General features: G+C 44.7%; 1 protein-coding gene across 2 annotated transcripts in view; it reads left to right on the plus strand.

The window, feature by feature from the left end:
- The window catches only part of LOC138579585 (pancreatic secretory trypsin inhibitor-like), a 593,125-nt gene that overhangs the window by 27,381 nt on the left and 542,929 nt on the right, over positions 1 to 22,815 (plus strand). Inside the window, exon 2 of one of the 2 annotated variants that reach the window (XM_069649857.1) lies at positions 10,150 to 10,238. The exons of the other annotated variant lie outside the window; for it this stretch is intronic. The gene's annotated coding sequence lies outside the window, so the exon portion shown is untranslated. The remainder of the gene's footprint in view (positions 1 to 10,149; positions 10,239 to 22,815) is intronic. 2 annotated transcript variants of the gene reach the window in all.

Raw genomic sequence — 22,815 nt, forward strand, 5'->3', positions numbered from 1 at the left:
GAAATTATCAGAGTGGAGGACATCGAGGGGGAAATGGGAATATTTTTGATACATAACCAAACACAGATTATAGCAGTAGCGGTGACTACACATCGGACGATGTGTTATTTTCTCGATAGGGCAGCCCACGACAGGGGTCGGAACCAGTGTCTATTCCCATGAATCAGAGAGGACCCTACGTAGAAATGAGAGTCGGGAATAAGGAGCACCGTTTCCTTGTAGATACAGGGGCACAGAAGTGCTCGATAGACCACCACTTGGTTCCGGAGATACCACTGTCGGGGAAGAAGAATGTTTCTGTAGGGTTCGCAGGTACACCAGTAATTAACCCCATGTCCGAAGCTGTCCCAATTACAATAGGACCATTTACAGAACAGTGTCCATTTCTTTTGACAGAAAATTGTGGAGAGAACCTGCTAGGATTAAATTTGTTGAGAAAATTGGGGGCAGTCATACATTGTACGGCAGACGGGTGTTCCTCACGATGTGGCCTCACGATGCACCGGTGACAGAATTTATGTCAAAAGAGTTGCCAGAAGAGCTAAGTAGAGTACCAACCTCTCTGTGGACAATGCATGATAACGATGTAGGATGCTTGAAAATAGAGCCAGCAAAAATAACTTTGAAAGAAGGTGTCACACTACCACGAATTCCCCAGTATAAAATTTCTGTTGAAGGTGATAAGGGATTGAAAAGCATTGTTACTAACCTGGTGAGATTGGGTGTGGTTGAGGAAATTGCAGGCAGCACATGCAACAGCCCGATTCTTCCAGTTTACAAGAAAGGAGGCAATGAGGTACCCTATTGTTTCATAATTGATCTGCGCGCATTAAACAAAGTGGTAGACCCACAATTCCTTCTGGTCCCAGATGTCACAGCAATACTGACAATGATACCTGCCACTGCAGAATATTTTAGTGTAGTTGATTTGAAGAACACGTTCTTTAGCATTCCAGTGGATAAAAGCAGTAGATATCTGTTCGCGTTCACTCTAGGAGGTCGATCATTCACATTCACACGCATTCCACAAGTATACACAGAAAGCCCGAGCATTTACAGCAGAGCGCTAAAAGAGCAGCTAGACATGCTAGAATTACCCAAAGGTTGCGTACTCTTGCAGTACATAGATGACTTGTTATTAGCTGCTGACACGAAAGAGATCTGCAAAGAAAGTACTATATTACTATTGACACACTTAGAGGCCCATGGTCATAAGGCAAGTTTGAAGAAATTCCAGTATAATCAAAAGGAGGTGTCTTATTTGGGTTACCTACTTTCGAAAGAAGGGAGAAGATTAACACCAGAACGCATAGAAAGAATTTCTAGTATGCCTATTGCAAAAACTGAAAAAAGAGTAAGAGCTGTAATAGGCATGGCCTCTTATTGTCAGCAGTGGATCAGTAATTTTGCGTTGATTGTGAAGCCGATGATAAAGTTGACAAAAAAGGATGCAGAGATGCCTTTACAGTGGGATGAGGAATGTCAGAAAGCGTTTGAGCAATTGAAATCCGCATTGTGTGTTGCGCCAATTTTAGGCACTCCTAACTATAAAAAGATCTTCAGACTATTTGTGAGAGTGAAGGATGTGCATTGGTGGTTTTGACACAGGAACAAGGTGGAAGAAATAGGCCGTGCGGCTATTTTGCTTGCGCCTTGGACCCTGTAGCGCGCGCACTACCACAATGTTTGCGATCCATCGCAGCGGCTGCTTCGTCAGTGAAACAAACGGAAGGAACGGTATTGGGGCATACTTTAATTCTGATGGTGCCACATGCCATAGACGTTCTATTAAACAGAACACAGACACAATACCTCACCTCTGCTAGACTAACAAGATATGAGCTCATCTTGTTTGAACCCCACATCCAAATTATGAAGTGTAGCACATTGAATCCTGCAGAATTGATGCCACTGCCCATAGCAGAAATTGGTGACAACGAATCACCACCCCATGATTGTTTAATGATCACTGAAGAAGAAACAAAGGGAAGGATTGATTTGAGCGATATGCCACAAAAAGAGCCAGATGGGGAGTTATTTTGTGATGGCTCTTGTTTTAAATTACCTGATGGCACATCAACGGCCGCATATGCAATTACAACCCTAAAGAGTGTTGTACGAAGCAGGAGAATCCCCTACAATTTGGTGCAAGCCGCAGAAATAATAGCACTGACCCGAGCCTGTGAACTCTCTGAGAATTTGAACGTGAATATTTATACTGACAGCCAGTACGCCTTTTGTGTGGTTCACAACTTTGGCCGACTTTGGGCTGAGAGGGGTTTCTTGACATCACATGGAGCCAGGATTCAGCATGGCCCTTTGATTGTGCGATTGTTGTCTGCACTCACGTTTCCAAAGCGCCTACCTATAGTGAAGTGCAAGGCGCATAAGAAAGCAACATGTAGAGTGGGAGAGGGAAACACATTTGCAGACAGGATTGCGAAGAAAACAGCCACAGATTTGGGGAATAAAATTATGACAGTACAGACTGAGGAAGTACCTTGTATGATAGAGAATGGAGTTGCCACAGTCAAAGAAATGCAGGCTGAGGCCACGACCAAAGAGACTCAGGGGTGGGCTGAGGGCTCTGCTGAGTTAGATTTGGAAGGATGTTGGGTGGACAAGGAAACACAGAACTGGATGTTGCCAAATTGTTATGTAACTGCAATGGTTATAATGGAGCATAGCCTTACCCACATTTGCGCAAAAGATGATAGAGCATTTATCCACAGTATGGAAGAATGAGCACATAAAAAAGAATGCAGAAAGCCTAGTGCAGAATTGTATTACGTGCCTGCAACACAATATAGGGAAGGGAACCGTGACTCCAGCAGGTAGTTTCGGCCCACCCTCTATGCCATTTGAGGTGGTCCATTTTGATTTCATAGAAATGGAAAGGTGCCAGAACTACAAATATGTGTTAGTGGTAATTTGTGCATTCAGCAAGTGGGTGGAGGCATATCCTTTAAAAGACTGTACTGCCATGTCCAAGGCAAAAGTAATACTAAAGGAGTGTTTCTCCCGGTTTGGGTTGCCCCGTGTCCTATGGTCAGACAACGGCCCCCACTTTGTGGGCGCAGTAGTGCTGCAGATCTGTGCAGGTCTGCAAATAGAGAAGCAATTCCACAGATCCAGGCATCCCAATTCTGCCGGGCTTGTGGAGAGGCATAACGGAATCTTGAAGTCAAAAATAGCAAAAAATTTGCGCTGGGAACAAGTTGAGTTGGGTGGATGCATTACCCCTAGAGCTGTTGTGTATGCGCACGTCTGTAAGACTGGGCTCTCCCCCTATGAGATTATAATGGGGAGACCAGCAAATGTATGGTGCGCACCACAGCCCAAAAGATTATGTGAGGTCGAGCATCCTATGTTAAGCACTTATTGTGGACTTTTAATACAGAAGTTGCATTTGATTCATCAGCAGGTGCAGGAGGCGTTACCAGTGCGATATACCGGACCAGGGCACTTGCTGGAACCTGGAAGCTGGGTGTTAATTAAAAACTTTGAACGGAAGACAGCATTAGCACCCAGGTGGCGCGCCTCCTATCAAGTACTTTTGGCAACGCAGACGGCCATCCGAGTAGACGGACGGAAGGCATGGATCCACGCGACACATGCCAAAAGATTCCCAGGACTGCTGACAACTTCCGACGACCAGAGAAAGGAAACGGTTTCGGAACCGAAAGAAACTGCTGCCAGTCCAGTGCCACAGCATCAGTCTGAGCGAGAAGTGAAAGTTGAAACAAAGCGCAAACGAGAAGTGAAACTCGAAACAGAGCCTGAGGAGGCTACCAGGAAGGGGAAAGGGCGAAAAGTGCTGCAACGTTGCTCAGCGGAAACAACATCACTGCCGAACGACACAAACCCTGCATTGCAAACACGAGCAGAAACAACGCGTATAACCCTTTGGTGCCCACCAGTTCCTGCGAATGCACCAAAGCCAAAGAAAGAAACTACATCATTGCCACGGCGTTCATCGCTACCCATCATTGTGCCACAGGCTGACACTGAGCCTGATACTGGAAATGCAACGTCACTATTCACAGATCATACAATAGCAGGAGTGAATCGGTATAATTTGCGGCCTCGACAAGCAAAGTGATCCACAGATCTTTGGTGCTTTTCTTTTTGCCTTTGGTTCCACTCACGGACGGAGTAGGAAACAGGGGCGTAGAGGAGAGAAGTGTGAGAATTGTGCAAGTCGGACAATTCAAGACTCACGGCTCCTTGGTGCGCTTATAAAAGTACATGTGTCAGGAGCCAGAGCAGGACAAGCTGGACGCACATAAGTACTAAGGCTGATAGAGTATATGTGTCCTAAGCCAGAGCGGGACAAGCTGGATGCACATAGTACTCAAGACCGGTTTCAGCTTCCTCCTGCACCCCTGCTGAAAAGATAATAGATTTAGAGATTGCAAATTTAGGGAAAAAGCATGGTAAGAAGAATAAGGTACCGATTTGGACATTGGTCCTATGTTTTTTAAGTATGATAGTACCAACAATAACAGCTATTACACTATGGTTCCTGGAGTACTTACACCCATTAGAAACACTCTTGCCAAAAGCAGCTACTGAAAGCCCAGTTCATGTAATCACTGGTACTTTGCCCCCAATGGAAGAGAGACATAGAGAAGGATACGGCAACAATACATTGTTGCTCATCATGAACATGACCCATGCGGTTTTAAAGAAAAAAGATTGCTGGGTTTGCGCCCTTTACCACAGCACGGTTGCGCGATCTGAATGACACCTGGCCTAGTAGGATCGTTGTCTGTCTCCCCTTGTCCCTCCCCTCCCTGCCTCGTCGCGCCTTGAAACACCTGTGTATAGGCGTGTTACAAATACCATATCATATCATATCATATCATATCATATCATATCATATCATATCATAGGCTGGTATGTACAACCGTTGCCATTGATTTATTCAAGTGAAGTAACATTAAGTGCAATGAGTAATACGGGTAGCTAGATGAGACCAATATGAATGAATTTGAGGAAGTGATCATGAGACCTGTGGGTTGTTCCATATTCCAAAAAGCTTGCGTGTTTGTACTAGAACCCATGAGAAAGAATACACGAAAAATAACAAGACTAGATAGATTACATAGGCAGAATAGACCAACCCCGCCAGCAGAAAGAACATCAGTAATGACATTTCGGATGAGGGATGAATGGAATAAAGATGCTGTGCCCCCTGCCTATACAGTTGATCACAGCCCCAAAACTGCTCCCCTATGTCTACAGAAAAAGGGTTCCTATAAAGTAGGAACGTTTAGCAACTGCCTGAACACAGTGGTTTTAAAACATGAAATAGAACCTGTGTATGTAGGAGACCCTGTTTACTTTATATGTGGAGAAAAAGCATATCCATGGTTACCTAGAAACTGGGGAGGTACATACTACTTAGGTCCACTGTTTCCAGGAGTGTTCCTCTTGGAGACAGCAGAAGTAGCCAAACGAACAAAAGGTAGAACTCAAAGGAGTAGCGAGGATGGAATGATAGCAATGGATATAGCCAAATCATTTATAACGTTCTTGTCCCAAATAGAAAATTCTTACAATATAAGAAAACTGTCTGGAATATTACAAAAAACAATAGATTCCACAACGGATATTTTATTGAAGATGACGTTAGAAGAAAAAGGAATAAGACTAATGGCACTTCAAAACAGGATGGCTCTCGATATAATATTAGTTGATTGTGGGGGAGTTTGCAAGCTCGTAAAAACTGCATGCTGTGTGTATATAGATGACTACTCCCCTACAATATTTAAAGCAATCCGGAAATTACATGTCATAAGTTCCACACTCTATACTGAAGAAGGGAGTTGGGGGATAGGATCCTGGTTTTGGGGATTATTGCAGTCTTGGGGATGGAAGTTAATTTCGATATTAATGATGGTACTCAGGGTATTCATAACATGCTGCTGTTGCATACAATGCTTACCAATAGTGTGCACTGAAATAACTGATGGATGTACTAAGGGATGCATGCACATGGTGTCGAGAGGAAAACAAACGCATGGCCGGAATAAAAGAGACACTGAGGAAACAAAAATAGTAAAACAATTCATGGCGATAGACATTAATGATGAAGATGATTCAAATGTAGATACCCCAGACTTATTCTCATTAGAGGAGGATACAATGAATAAAGAAGACGTTTGGCACACAGCCAAAATGAGGGTTTGTCAATCGGGAAAAATGAATACCCTTCATTTGAATGTTAGACGTAACTTGATGGCCGTGGGCCAACCGTCTTATGCACCGAATTATAGAAATATATACTGTTATGCTTGACCAATGAGCGGCCATTTTAAATGTAGCAAGAATCGCCATTTTGCTTGTTAACCATTGCTCATTGCTTTCTGTCTAAAAACTGCTTTGCGGCTTGCAATTCTTGCGGATTCTGCTTACTCTGCTCAACTGTTAACATTGTTGTCTGAATATGAAAGGATAAGGTCGCGGGACTGAAGAGTTTGTTGAAACTCCTCATGAGTAGCCCAGAGAGGAATGCCCAGGCTCCCTTTCTGTAGCCTTGGGTGGGAGCTGCAGGGCATTTAATCACTTCACAGCTGCCAGCCAGTCTCATACGATGGTAGAATATGTTAGAATAATACAGCTAAAGGCTTGAATTATGCTTTTCTTACGGCCCCCCTTCGCAAAACCCTTTAGAACGTGTCGGCTTCCAGGACACGAATAGTACCTCATAGATAGAAAAGCTTGGAATGTGGCTCTTCCCCCGTGTGCATCTTTCTTCCAAGAACAGAACCACTGTGTTCTGTTCAACAACTAAAAGAAGCCTCCACACTTTCTAATTGCACATTGTTACTAGAATAAACATCGAAAATGTTATAATCATCATACTCATCAGATATGTCCATCGTCATCCCGAGTTCAAAGGAACTTAATAAAGAGGGGTGCTGAACATGACTTTGCTGATTGTATGATATGCATTTTGTATATATGTAACTGATGTACGTAATTCGCTCTCTTGCGTCCCTCGAGGTCTAGGAAACTCACGTTGCGGGGCGTGAGATCAGAATTGGCCAATTGATACTATCTTTTGCTGGCAATAAACCCTAGCATTGGGAATTTGAACCTCGTGTCTGGCGCATCTTTTCATGTATGGTTATTGCCTTGTTTCCATAGCACGAGGGACCCCTAGGGGCCCCTTTCAGTCTATACAGCTACTGTTGGTTAAAATTAGGGTAAATAAACATTATAATTTGAAGAGTGAAAGATTAATGCCTTTAGATATGGAAGTGGCTCAAAGTATAAGAACCGGGCAAATTAATTGAAAACAAGGTGAGCAGGGGAAAATCACTGCTTTCTTTCCTCGAGTGCAATCTAAAACATATAGCCAAGCAGTACACCCTGGGTGCTCTATTCCTGATGTTGAAATTATTGATCTGGTCAACATAATCAATGAAGGTCTAGATCTAAAGGTTTGGTAGCAATGGCTGAACAGAGCGGCTCAGTCTAGGAGGGAGGAGGGCTATAGTGAGGCACACAAAACTCAGAACATACACTTAGTTCAGGGAAACACACACTAGAGGCTATATACAAATAAGCATTTATTGTATATACACTAAGGCTTCTAACATTCAAGTAAGGTAAGAACTATCACACAGTAATATAATGACAGAATACTTGCAATATCAAAAGTATAAAATACTTAAGAACATTTGTAACACAAAAAGTAGCAGACACTTCTGAAACAAGTATGCAAACTTTAGACCAACTTGTGTAACTTTAGTTAACCCCTGCTTAGCCAATCTTAGGAAGCCCAACCCTATCCAAAGTGAGTCTCACAAAGTCAAAGGGGGCACTGTGGGTCCAATGACCAAGGACTGAGGAAGAAAAGGCAGGTAAGCAGTGGACAAGTCAGAGTCTAAGTCGATTTCTCAAGTTGACAGGTGAGTATCAGGTTTCTTTGGGAAAGGAGATTAGGAGATTCCCTCACTGAATTACCCAAAGTACCAGTGCCCTAAGGCAGGATAGAGCACAAAGGGTTGTCCACCCCAATGTAGCTCAAGGTACGCCTGGGAGGGGATGCAATTAACAGTTTAACTGCAACCCTCGAAAGCAAAGGAACAACACACCAGGCCCTAGGCAATTAATAGGGGATGAACAGTACCTTGTAGGTGAAGAAGCTCGTGCAGCAGGACGGTCTCCAAGTAGAGTAGACAGCAGATACCGGTTCAGTATTCTTGATATTGGCAACTGAAGAAAAGAACTGGAGATGGTGGTTGCACTCGATTATTTGGATGTCCAGAAGAAGAGGTGACTCTTTCAAGGCTCGGCTGAAGGACGGTTGTCATGTGGTGGAATCTGCACACTTTCTTGGTCCTCATCTTGGCAGAGGGGAATTTCATGAGTGGTTTGCAGTCACCAGAGGTTCAGAAGGATACATACCAAGTTTCAGACAAAACCATGCTTCAGAAGATGTTGCACCAAAATATAGCACAGGGCCCTGGGCATTGAAGAATTGCAGGCTGTGGAGGTCGCAGCTCATCCAGGGATGGCACAAATTACAATTCCAAAAAAACAGGGAAGCCCAAAATATCACTATTTAGTGATTTGCCTACCTTTTTTAGGGGAAAAAATTGAACAATATACAAACGAAGTTTGAAGATTATCAGCAGTTATACCTGAATGCAAATTAGTTCAAACCATATTAAAGTTTATTTATTAAAAGGTTAAAAAAAAAAAAACTGCAAGAACATATTATAAAGAGCACATAATGCATACAATTCATAAAAAACTATGATATTAAAAAATCACAATAGTCTAGGTGACAGAGAAATCCTTCGCAATTGAAGACTCAGTACTGAATCAGCTCAGTTAGTTATAAAACAACATTAGAGTCAGTTGTAATCTTTCTGTTGTTAATCAACATAATATTTGATCACACACAATTCTAGTTAAACCCTCACTAGAACTTTAGACTTAACATGTTTCTGTCCTCAATGTTAGTGTGGGACATTCGTCGGGAGATGTGTCACTTTGGCTATGGTTATGATAAAACCAATCTGTCTTATTTAAATGAAGTAGTATTCACTTATTTAAAGGTATAACTGTTGATAAAACATTTAAAAAAAACAGAAGGGTAAGCTTTAATTGCTCAAGCTCCTTATAACAATCTTAAGTTGTTGTGGTTAGAAACACAGGTCTATAGGTTACCTCTACCAGCATGTGGATACAGTCCTCAAAACTGGGTATCCTTATTTATGCAGGATACCTTCCACAGGTGGGGAATGTAATCCTCTGTTCCATCTGTAGAAAACCTATTAATTTAATAGGAGTACTGAGTGATGTGACACATAGAACACCATAGACAAAGTTCTCTCTCTCAAAATCCTCTCATTGTCTTACCTCTAAATTGGTAGATCTTCTTGAAACTACGGGTTAAGGTGAGTAGCAGCCACTGAAGCCTCTCAATGGATAGGCGCTACCAGTTTCTAGCAAGGTCAGGCTTTTCCCAATAGAAAAATGCTGAGTGTGTTAATCTTTATTATCAACCAGACTATCACTAAATCATGACGCTGTGCCTAGTTCTTATAATCGACTCAAGGAATCTGTCAAAGGTCTGGGCTTACCTTGAGCGGAACACAAGCATGCATGTGTGCGATTCCTTTGGTAACCGAATGTTTATAATAGCGAGCGAGGATCGCATCAGCTTTTTCACCATCCGATCCCACCCGTGGTGAAACGTAGCTGTGGCTCGGAACTGTAAATAATGCTCAGAGATTGGGTAACACGTTACATAGTTGATCTTATGAATGAATTTAGGAGCATGTGCTTTACATAGCTTCACGTTTAAAGTCATGTTCTTAATTATGGAGTTGCGTTGTTAAGAGTGGTTGCCCCAGAATTGAAGCACATTGGTTTCCCTAGATATTACACAAATATACTTGGTGTGTGTGAGTCTGGCACCCTTCAAGTATACCGGAATGTCTAACTTAGGAACACTTTAAATAATAACATATCACATGCACACTGTGCTCTACACTAGTTTTCAAAATATTTTCTTACACAGGGAATCTCCACTTAGCAATGGCTAGGATATTTTGGCTAATTAGATACGGTAAACAGTGTCACTTGCTGCAACACTATTGTGATGTTTTGTACCATCTTATTTAGGTTCCCACACAGTGTGAGCTGAGAACGTCTTGTGAAATTGACAGACCTTAGAAAAAAATAAGTGTGGGAGTGACGGAAAACGACTGGAGGTTAGTCCTATTAGATAAACCAATTTAGATGAGGATGAGATTCGAAAACTACTATACACTAAATCATATATAATTATAAATTTTAGGTACACAGATTAATGTGAACTGATACCTCAAGGTAGAACATTATGTTATATAAGCCCTGATGATGGATGGAATATCCGAAACGCGTCTGCTATTTAATGATTGAATTGGAATCACGATTGTAAATTGACTTGAATCAAGGTTTACTGAAAGTCATTTTTTTGAGTGGATACTGCATATAAACACATTTCCTTTGAATCAAAATGTTTAATGTAATTCAGATAGTGAAGTTGAAACCTATTTTATATGTTGAACTGATTGTTTTCTAAAATTGTTAAACTTGTGTCATGATCTAAATCACACACTGAAATATGGGCATGTGCCATTGAATGAAGGAGGTCAATGGACCCCGATAGAGTGCATAGGGTTACATGTTGGTGACAACAGGTTAGGTTGGTATAGCCAACAGGGCCAATCATGAGGTTCTGGGGCCACTCACAAAAAGGAGGAAAAAAAGCTGCACAGAAGATAGGCTAAACAGGTTTCTAATTCTAACCACCCAGAAGAGGTCCACAAACAGCAAGAGAAAACAGAAGAGGTCCACTAAACCTTTCAGGTTTCCCTGTGGGAAACCTGAAAGGTTTAGTGAACCCTCTGGTGACCAACCAGAGGGAGGGCAGCAGAAACCCCCAAGTACATGAAAGTGGGCGCTAGCCATGTGTACTTCTCCTTGAGGGAGAAGTACACATGGCTAGCGCCCACTTTCACCTACTTGCTGAAGAATACTTTGGTGATCAAGCCAGTGTATCTGTAGTGTCCCCGGGTCTATGTAAAAATCAGAATATGGATGTGTATAGCTCCATTCCAGGTAACACAAAAGGGTATTATATGGACAGTGTTCTTGTGACTGTCAGGAAACTCCTGCCATGAGAGACTCTGGGGCCAGCAGAACAGTAGTGGATGAACGGTTTTTCCAAGCCCGGAGGGTGTGGCTAAGGCACCCAAAGGTCCCACTAGATTTGCCGGAGGCCCTGTCCAAATGGTTCCTAATCTACCAGCTCTCATTCAGTGTAACAACATGACATTAAGAATACCTGTCCGTGTTTGGAATGAGGTGCCAGGGAGAGTCCTGTTGGGGAATTACTTAAAAACTCTAGGAGTAGTGTCCAGTACCCACAGGCCTCTCAGTAGAAGAAACAGGAACAAACCAAATTGGCTAGAGAGGCAACCTTAAGAGACCACTCTGAGCCTGTGGGACCCTCTAAAGAGAACCCCACTGTACGCCCTTATGTTAGAAAGTTAACCTCTAACAAAGGCAAACCTAAGACTAGAGTGTTAGGGAAATAGGAGCCTAACCCATGCTCCATCATTGCCACTCCAATTATACAGTCTTTGACCTACACTGCTTCTGAGGAAGAGGCAGATAGACAAATATGACCCCTATAACGGCCTGTGAGATCTGGTAATTCTCAAAACTGGTGGAAAACCAGTAAAGACAAGTCTAAGTCTAAACACCTCAAAAATGTTGGATCTTCTGCTGAAGACTGCAGTATACATCCTAGTGTTAGGAGGGAAACTGCTAAGTCAGATAAAATAAGATCTAAGAGGAAGTGGAAGCATGTCCTTGCTTAGCCACCACCCCTCCAGCCAAGATACCGGAGACCCAACCTGCTCTCTGGGGAGAGGTGGTGAGGAATCATGGAGGCCCCTCTAGGTCTACAGGATTTCTTTCCAATAACCTCTTGAAACAACGTATTGAAGGTTCAGAAGATGTCACAACTTCTGAGGGACTGTTAAACAAGATCCCCTATACATTAAACAAGTGAGATATACCTAACAGTATTTGTAGGTCATATAGCTTGCACATCAAAACACCTGTTTAAAAAAGTGCCATGGCTGTGGATTCAAAAGATTGCTGGTGTTCACAGCAAAAAATGTAACCAACTTGCAACAGGAGATACATCCTGGTGAGGATTAGAACCTATTTTCCCTTAGTCTCTGGGACGAGTGTAAGGGAGAATTTTCATTTTTAGTGCTCAATTCATCCCATTTTAGAGACCCCCAGCTCATTTGCTGGACTTAAGGACTTTTTCATTTTAACCCTGGAGTGAGTGAGCCCTGTTTCTCACTCTCTCATGTGTTTTGACCTGATTTGGATTAAGTGTTTCCTTTGTTTTTGGAGTCTGACAAACTCCATAGGCATCTACTTTTTGTATGTTGACACACAGCACCTTCAGTGCAGTGTTACAGATAAATCTTTTAGATTTCTCATAAGGTTTAAATAACTATTCTTGTGTGAACTACTGTTCCCAAGAATAATAAAGTGAAGTTGACTTTTTCTTACCTTTTCTCTTTGTAGATCCAGCACACACCATCTTATGTGGAGTGCTGGGGGGTTACTTAGTAGCCCCTTTTCCTACCTACTCATGTTACCCTCATACTTTAAATGGCTGGTGGCAGTGGTTTAATTGTCCTACCAGCGTGCTTTTCTACAGCCGGCGGAATCCTCAGCTGCCGTATAGCATCCATGGGTGACCATTTTGTCAGAATAGCCGCGGTCTTCTTTTTTTGCCATTTTCTGCTTGTGAGGTCTTTCTTGGCCATTACTCTACACACCAAGCCAGATATGAGCCCTTTGTTCATTTTGCCTTTGGAGGGCTTCAGTACTAAAACCCGCCTCTGCCTCCAGTGTGTCTTGAAGAGCAGGATGCGAGGGAGGTTCCAGTAACTCCCCTGTCCTTTGTCTTTAGGAATGCCTGAATTCACCCAGTCCTGATTGGCTGGCTGGCTGTCCTTTTAGGACAGCCACCATACTGTTTGAGTGACAGCTAGGCTCTACATGAATGGGAGAAACCTGCTTAAAAGGCAAGGGTTTTGGGACTGAAGACAGAGTCTACCATTGGGAAGAACAACCCGACTAAGAAACCATGAACAAAGCTTGCTGCAACCTCCTGGACCTTTGAATTGCCCAGTAAAGACCTGCTGATGTGCTGAAACTCCTTTTTCTGAATGACAAGAGAATCTCCAGAAGGGACAACTTCTTCCCTTAGGTTAGTGGGACCAGCTAATCCCGCGACAAACTCCACTGGACGACCTTCCCAGACTGGTTGTACTTCTGTGGTGCTGCAGGAATGGATGCCAGGGGGTGAGAAATCTGTAGTCGAGTGCAATGTCTGTAAACCAGCCAGAAGCTCCAGTAGTCTCCCCAGGTCCCTCAAGAAGCAGGATGACCAAAGATTGAGCCCACTCACCAAAGTGCAGGACTCAAGGAGTGAAGGAAGCCCAAACAGTGTCCAAGATCTGCGTTGGTGCTGTTTACTGAGCGCTGAAACTAAGCGCTGAAACTGCAAAGATCTGATCTGAAAATAGCCTGTAGCTGCCGCTGACCTCCAAATTGCTGCCACAGATGTCCTCCAGACGTCCTCCCTCTTGTCCCCACGACTGAGGCCCAGAAACCCAGGATCTGCATCACTGCAACCAGACAGAAGCCAGCTGGACAACTCTTCTTCTAACCAAGGGTACTGTTCCGACTTGGGGTACTTACCTCAGTGTCTTTAGCTTTGCTCTTCTCAGTTGAGATTTGCAGTAGCTACTTTGCTAGAGTTGATTTCAGTTCTACCCTTCACAAGTGTAACAGCTTGTGACCCTACAGTGATTTTCTTCAACAAACTCTCTAACTTTGTGCAAGACTTTGCTATCTAAGAAGTGCCTCAGCCCCATAGACTGTGCTCCAATGGACTTTGGCTGTCCTGGCTCCCTGCAGACTCATCCAGTACATGTGACTTTGGTCTCGGGAGGATAGCTCACAGGCAACATGCTCACCTTGGAAGCACGATGACACGGAGCAAAATATGTTTGATCCCCGGGTCCACGCTTAGAAACCTTTCATGATGCCTTCCCCCGGGCATCCAGATCAAGCCCATCAGCCCCGGGAGCAGGCATCCATATATTTAATAAAACCCCAGCAGCCCCGGCCACAGGCGCCAGGCTCATAGACTTTACTTACCTCATGCAGACCATGCTGCAAATGAATCCAAGCCAATGTGAGGCCTGGATGGGACTATTTTACTACAGGGACTCATTTTTACTGGGGTGTGGTTCTGGGACTTCTTACCTGGAACTACTTTGGAGGCTATTTAAACCACACCCGAACAGCAGCACATGCTTCGCGTTATTCTGCATCCAGCAGCGTACCGCTCACCGTGCCTGCAGTCAGCATCCAGTCTACAACCACGCCCGTCTCAAATCCAGAGCTCCTAGCAAAAGAAGAAAGAGGAAGGAAAGGTTAGAAAACAGATATTATTTCAATCCTTACCTGAATTCCGGATCCATCACGTCTTCGAACTTGAAAAGGACATTATTCTACACGTGTCGCATCGCCAGCTGCAGCGCCGTGCCATACTCACCAGCCCTCACAGCATTTGTCGATCCGCCGCAGCCTCCATCATTTTCTCTGCCGAATTCCACCATCTAGGGGACAAAAGAAACATAAGGTGAGGCGAGAGAGCCAACAAATACAACCTCTCCACCATAGACTTACCTGATTAACAACCGGAGGTATTATTCTGTAACAAACCGCAACTTCTTACGCCGCACCTGTAAGGAGAGAGAACCCAGCAATTTAAACACACACATCTTTTGCCGGACAGTGTTGGGTAATACAGACTCTTACCTGAACACCATCAACTGCCACAAGACAATCTTCCCTTGGACCCAGCTGGAACACAAGAAAGGAATGTACAAGAGTGAACATCGGACATAGTGAACTCTTTGAACTTTGAACCTCGGAGTCACTATTCATCCGGAACTCTTCCAACGCCTTCAAACCAGTGAAGTAACTGGTATCTACGCGCCCCTGTGTTATAATGTTGTTCTCCACTCCACTCCATTTACAATGGAGAACGTTTCCCCTTGCCCGTTCCACCCCGGAACCCAGGACACCCATTCCCCATCTGACAGCCCTCGCCTCCGGGGGCCGTAAATAAAGGCTCATCATCTCTTACCTCCGCGTCAGTATTTATTTCATTTGGCGACGAGGCTTTCCCACAGTGAGCACTGCCTTGCCCCCAGAGCTCCCCTGCCTGTGTCCCCACGTCCTTCAGCGATAGCGGCGGCCCCGGTGGCCCCCGGCAGCCCTCCCCGCAGCCGCTCCTGCCTGCCTCCCCATTTCCGCTGCCCTAAGGGAGAAGGGGCCGCCCGCCTGCCATAGAGAACAGGGAACGGCGAAACAGGGAACTGCGACAATACATAAGGTACCGATCCATTTTTTTTTCTTCTGTTTGGGCCATAAATTGCTTGAGGCCAGATGGGTTCGTGCTGCATCATACGAATCTTCAGCCAACGGCCGTGCGAGTAGGGACCTCGCTACGTGCCCCATGTGCGGCCCTTGCCGGCCCCTGTTTCCACGGTGACGACACCGCAGATCTCTTTCAGCTGTCCTCAGCGGTGTTACTACAAGGCCGCGCACCACAGGCTGCAGGGGGCAGTGGAGCTTGACAAACATTTCAGCTGTCCTCGGCGGCGTTACAATAAGGCCGCGCACCACAGCGCCCCCACAAACGGTACACAATGAAGCAGCGCTGAATTTTGGTTGTCATAAACTTAGTGGCCAAGAACAGTAAAAACAAAAAAAAATCATCCTCAACATCACAGCACCGGGATCCACGCATGAAAGTGCATAAACTGGAGGGTGCATAGACAATTGCGCTGAAAGCACACTGCACATAATACAAATAGACTGCCAAGCCGTCCACAGTGCCAGGATGTTTTTGGGCCACAAATCGTTGGGACGGCATGGGCGCATTGCGCGAGCGTGCCTCATACGAATTGGCAGCGATTCCAGGAAAGGACCTCACTGCGTACCGTGCTTGCGGCCATCTCAACAGGGCAGCCTGTTTCCACGGCGCCGCGGATACACATCAGCTGTACACAATGAGGAATATTGAATACACCGCAGCACCGTATGACAGTGCATGAACTCTGAGACACATTGGACCGTGCGTGCACTGGACAAACTGTACAAGCTATATTGTAGACTGTCAATCGTCCTCAGTACCAAAACACCTGGCTGTGAACGCTGGTTGTAGAAAGTAACCAGCCGCCAATTGGTGCGCTAACACAGACTGCATCGCCATCCCACGTTACTGGCAGTGCCAACAACCCACGGTGCTCTCCACCACTCCACAGCCATGCAGAACGTGCCACACCCCACCAAGTTTCTTCCCTGCCCTGGAACACCAACCTGCCCCTGGGAACAATGGCTAGACAACTTCCAGATATATCTCAGGGCCATTGGCGGAGTAAATTGAACGATGACCTTAGGAAGCAACCCTCCTGAACTGCATAGGGACCGTTCAGGGCGCTTCCGGAGCCAGATGGTGCAGGGGGTGACGGCAATCGGAAATTTGATACCGCTTTGGCCAAACTCACCAAGCACTTTGGCAGCAAACAAACGTGGTGCTTGAAAGATACAAGTTCTTTTCCCGAAAGCAAACCAAGGGCGAATCAATCAATGCTTACTTAGCCTCCCTCAGGGTGCTCATGTCCACGTGTGATTTCACTGGTGTTGGGGATGAGTATTTGAGAGACCAGCTTGTGCTCAATGTGGCTGATCCCCGCATACAACAAAAACTGTGGCAGACAAAGAATCCCTCGCTAGACCAAGCTACTGAAATAGTGAGGAGCATGGTATTCGGGGACCGATGCATGAAGGAGAGTCTGGTCCTAAAAGAGGGCGTTGAAGTGAAGTCCATAGAAGGCAGTTCTGAGTGGGACCACGACGGAGTTTTAGTAGCAGCTGTGAGGAGTGCACCTCAAAACACAAGGGACAACTCCAGAAGAGGGAGAGTCTCAGTGTATGACAGTCAAAACCCCACACGCTGTCAAAAATGCGGGTGGTATAAACGCCATGACGCGATAAACATCATGGGCCCCTTTGAAAACCTAGAGGCAGTGAAAATATTCATCATTGTAATCGTAGACTATACCTCCAAGTGGACGGAATGGAGGGTGACAGAAACCGGCGCAACCACAAAGAAGGTCACAGACTTCTTAACCGAAATATTCAACAGGGAAGGTGACCCCAAGGACATAGTCTCTGACAACAGATCCCAGTTCACGTCATCGAGATTCCAAGAATTCCTTAGAAGCAGATCCATCAACCACATCACCACATCACTTTACCATCCTATGTCCAACGGGCTAGTGGAAAGAATCAATAGACTGGTAAAAAGTGTGATCCAATCAGCCACAGCCAATGCTCTACCATGGAAGGAATCCCTCAAGGAGACTTTGCACGCATACAGAACAACGCCACACTCCACAACCAACTCAAACCCTTTCACCTTGATGTGGGGCAGAACCACAACCAACCAATTGAGACCAGGGTGAACATTCATGAACACTGGTGAGGCAAGAATGAACATCGAACCAAAAAGGGACATAGAACAAATCCAAGAAACCATAAAGGAGAAGCAAAAGAAATACAAAACATATCACAATTCGAGGAATGGAGCAAAAGAGACGCTTCTTCAGGAAGGAGACTGGGTCTGCGTCAGAGAACAGAAGAAAACACTCAAGAGCGAATCTGAATTTAGGTCTCCGCAAATAGTGGTACATCGCCATGGAAAATCTGTCACATTGGACGATGGAAAGAGGTGGTCCCATGATGATCTAGTAAGAACAACCCACGACACACATAGACCCAACACATGGTCAAGAGATGAACATTATCATGAGGAGACACTTCACCACAAACACATAAGAAACAGTGAACTCCGTGCCGACGACAAGGAAACATCCACCAGGAGACTGTCGAGAAGAAACCGCAGGATCATCTGAAAATTCAACAGCGACCATGTCTACCATTGACCAGCAGCTCCAAACCCATATCACATACCTTTAGCCAATCTTCCCACCCCATCTCTCCTTGTTCTTCCCACCCCCTTCCGCCCCTTGCTTTCCCTTAGGTAAGGAGATGTTATATTGTTGTTATCCACTCCACTCCATTTAGAATGGAGAACGTTTCCCCTTCCCCGTTCCACCCCGGAACCCAGAACACCCATTTCCCATCTGACAGCCCTCGCCTCCGGGGGCCGTAAATAAATGAGAGTCTGGTCCTTAAAGAGGGCATTGAAGTGAAGGCAGTTCTGAGTGGGACCACAAAAGAGTTTTAGTAGCAGCTGTGAGGAGTGCAACTCAAAACAAAAGGGACAACTCCAGAAGAGGGAGAGTCTCACTGTATGACAGTCAAAACCCCACACACTGTCAAAAATGCGGGTGGTATAAACGCCATGGTATAAACGCCATCATCTCTTACCTCCGCCTCAGTATTTATTTCACCCTGCATTCCACGCAGGATGGAGAGCTCATCATTTATAAACATAAGGTGAGCTTACTGAAAGTGAATATCGGTGGTGATTAGTGGGGAGAACAGTGGGGTGCCATTACTAAAATCCACGGGTGGCTAAATCCCTTTCTCCACTTGCAGGAGAATACTTATAAGGGTCAAGCAGACGAGATTAGATGGTCCAGTCCAGTCTGTCATCTCTGCACTACGCTTCACATTGGAGGAGGTCGCAGCTGTCCGGGTCTGATCGACGCTCCTGTGTGAGCGTAACAAAACCTCTGGGTATTAGGCACATTATAAATAACCAATTATTGTTATTATTATTATTACTTACTGTCCCTCATAGGTGATAATATGGTTTTTAACTATTATTTCTGGGAAAGGTTTTTTATGTAGACTCCATTGGAAGACTCAAGTGTTTGCTTGCTCTGAGAACCTGTTTAACCTTTTTCCTTCCCTTAACCTTTCCTTACCTTAAACCTCAGAATCTAGCAAGTGTACTAGTGATATATAAATGCCATTACTGTCCTAGTTAGTGAAGTCCTCTCAAGTTGTAGGAAGTGTGTAAGAAGCAACTCCAAAGAGTACCTACTAGCTTTGTGTTGATTCTGTAAAAGTATTTGAAAGTATATTTGATTATTACATGTATTACCCTTTTTAAAGAATGCTTATTTAAAAACTACTGTTAACTAAACAATTATTTATAACAAAAACCTTGTGAGTAAGTATTACTTGGCTACTTGTATTTGTGGATTTCATTGCTACAGCCCTACAGCTCATATTTACTTCTATTGAGATAAACCTGGCTGCTCAGTCACACTATCAACTTGCGTAGTGCAGGCCTATAACAAAAGGCGGGTTACCTAGTACCAAGAGGACACAGGTTGTGTAGTCTCCCACAGGGTTACCGCATCAATGTGTGCCTAACACTGGTGGCAGGCGGTGGGATAAACATAGAGTGGTTACATTGATTATTTGCTGTACTTGTGCCCAAGCAAACCAGCCACAAGGCTAAGCTCCATCAAAAAGTGAAGCAGTTGTAGCCTGCCAAATATGGATAACTTTAATGAAGCAGCCCTGATTGTCCTAACAGTAGATCAACTGAAGGACAAGTGCAAAACCAGGGCTGAGAGGAACAAAATGTGAATTGATTACAAGGTTGTTGAATCACCAAAGTATGGGTAGTAGACCTGTAACACTTATTCACCCAAGTAATGTGGAAGATAATGATCAGGATGCTAGTTTGGAGTCAAGCTCCAGTCTGCAAGAGGAGTCAGAGGAGGTAGAAGAGTCTCAAGAAGAGAGACCTCCTCTGCCACAGCCTGCCCCATTACCTCAGCCACTTCACATTGGGAACCCACAAGGTCCACATTTAAGCCGGAATATATTCTCTGTCTAGTGTGGAGTTTTTTCTGATAACCGAGTTTGTGGATGTCTTTCCCTGCTTGGCAGTGTCATCATTGATTGAGTGCCCTATTATTAATCTGTTTTGGGGTAAGCAAATTGCAGGTGGAACAGAGCCAGTCCATTTCTGAGGCCGGGTTATGAGTGCTAGTGGACCCACTTTCCATGTCCCGGGTAATAGTTTATAGCGTATAAAATTCCTGTCATATTTTATGGTTTGAATTGTGGAAATATACTGCATCATTTTCCCTTGCAAGAGCTAGGAGTGCTAGAGTGGTCATCTGATTGGAGAGCATAGTGCATATCCACAGTAGACAAAAGAGCAAGACCAGCCAAAGCATAGTTGATATTACCCCCCAGGTGCAAGCCCAGTCATAGCATACAAGCACAAGTGCTACTATGTCTCGGATTTGGGGGCATTAGATTTGTAGACTGGTTTACAGTGGCACATTGAGTGTGTTGGTGCATGGAGCATCTTGGCATTTATTGCCAAGCATGTTAGGAGGCAGCAGGTTCTTAGCATTGAACATTAATTTGTATTTGTATTTGTATTTATTGTGTTTATATAGCGCTTTACTCCAAAACGCTGCACATTTTAACAACTGGATACAAATAACATTAACATTATAACAGTATAACTGTAGATGCAATTGACGATTAAGAATCAGTCTGACAAAACAGTAAGCAGAGCAATTAAACTGAAGGGAAGAGGGAGACTAGTACGGTAGAACTGGGTGGGAGGGGAGGGAGATGATCATAGTGAGAAGAGAAGGAGGGAGGGGGAGCAAGAAAGGGGAAGGGTTTCAAGGCGGGGAATGGAGAACGTGAGATTTAAGGGATGTGCGGAATGAGGAGAAGGTAGGAATAGAGCAGATTGAGAGAGGTAAGGAGTTCCAGTGCAGGGGGGCTAGGTGCCAAGCCATTGCTGGCAAGTGGTGGTCGTGTGAGTGGCCAGAATAGTTCCTTACATGATATTAGGGGAAAAGCCAGGTTTTCCATGCTTTCCGGAAAGCCATCTACTCTTGGCTCTGTCTAATGTGGGAAGCATTGTATTCCACAATGTTGGCAGCAGGGTTGAGTAGGAAGACCCATAATTCCTGGCTGAGTTGGAGGCGGGCCCCACTAAGAGGAAGGCCATGCTTGACCTCATGGTGCGGGTTGGAAGGTGAGGCATAATATTTTCTTGTAAGTATTTGGGGCCAGCTGTGTGCACCACTCAGTGAGTAATGCACATGATTTTGAAGGTGGCCCTTCATCCAATTGGGAGACAGTGTAGGGTACAGAGAGCAGGTGAGATGTGATCCCTTCATCACAGTGCGAGATGGAGTCTGGCAGCTGAGTTTTGGACTCTTTGGAGTTTGTTTAGTTTGTGGGCCGGTGCACCCAGTTAGAGGGAGTTTTCATAGTCAAGTCTGGACATGACAATAGACATAATTGCAGCCAGTCTTTTGGGGTAGGAGAGGTAAGGGAAGATGCACCTGGGAAACCTAAGGTGGTAGTGACAGGATTTGGATACATTATTGATGTGATGAGATAAGGTTAGGCCAGACTCCATAGTGCACCCCAGGTTTTTGACGGTGATGGAGGGTAGAAAATGGTTCCCACTCCCTCAGAAGAATCAGTCCTTAAATCCGATAGTCCGGCAAAAATACTGGGGGACTCATAAAGTGGGGAGAATTACACTCAAAAAGGAAAATCTACCAAACACACCACTCCCACCCCAGACTAAGACACCCGAGGATTTAATGTACTGTTGGATGAATCTTTTTACCACTTGAACATACCTTCTGGAGAGTCCATCAACATTCTTATGGTGTGACCCTGACCTATGCTCAATGGTGAAGTCAAACCCTTGCGGGTTTATGGACCACCTGAGCAGTTTAGGATGTTCTCCCTTCATCTGCATCAGCCATCTCAGAGGTTGGTGGTCAGTTTGAATCTGAAAGTAGATCCATGCAAGCCTGGTCTAAACTTCTTCAATGACCACAGAATGGCAAAACATTCACGTTCAATTGCTGCCCACCTCGTTTCCCTATCTTTCAGTTTTCTGGTGATGAAACAGATCGGGTGCTCCCTGCATTTGTCATCAATCTGACTCAAGACTCCCTCAATTCCTGTATTAGATGCATCAGTCTGTACAAGGAGGGGTTGAGAGTAATCAGGAGCTGTAAATACTGGAGCTTGGTAAAGGGCATATGTCAGCCCCTGAAAGGCTTTCAGCATTCATTTGTCCATTTCACCTTCTTATGGTACTTTGGAGAAGAAATTATGTTCAGGGGTGCAGCTATATTTTTCCTAGTCTGCTAATTAATTTGCTGTAATATCCGGTGAGGACTTGAGTAGTCAGGGTCTCCCAGTCTTGTACAGCTTATACTTTACTAGCTAAGGGCTTGATTGTATCCCTCCTTCCTCGTGTCCAAGGTAGAGCATTTTACGCTGACCAACCTGGTACTTGCTGGCTTTGTTGGTCAGATTGGCCTGTTGAATATCCTGCAACACGTGAGCAATATGGGAAAGCTGTTCTTCCAAAGTGGGGCTGAACACTGCTATGTCATCCAAATATCCCATGCAGAAGTTCCCTAGCCCATTCAGGACATGATTCACCAATCTTTGAAAGGTGGCATACATTTTTCAGTTCAAAGGGCATTACCCTAAATTGGTAAAGGACCTTTGGGGAAGAACATGGGTTTTTTTTCCTTGGCACGGTTTGTCAGAGCTATTTGCCAATAGCCTGAGGTCAAGTCAAATGTACTGGGGAACTTGGCTGAACCAAGTGTATCCACCAGCTCATCTGTCCTTGAC

The sequence above is a fragment of the Ambystoma mexicanum genome, chromosome 3p (assembly GCF_040938575.1).
Source record: "Ambystoma mexicanum isolate Mex_15411 chromosome 3p, UKY_AmexF1_1, whole genome shotgun sequence".
NCBI classification, from domain to species: Eukaryota; Metazoa; Chordata; class Amphibia; order Caudata; family Ambystomatidae; genus Ambystoma; species Ambystoma mexicanum.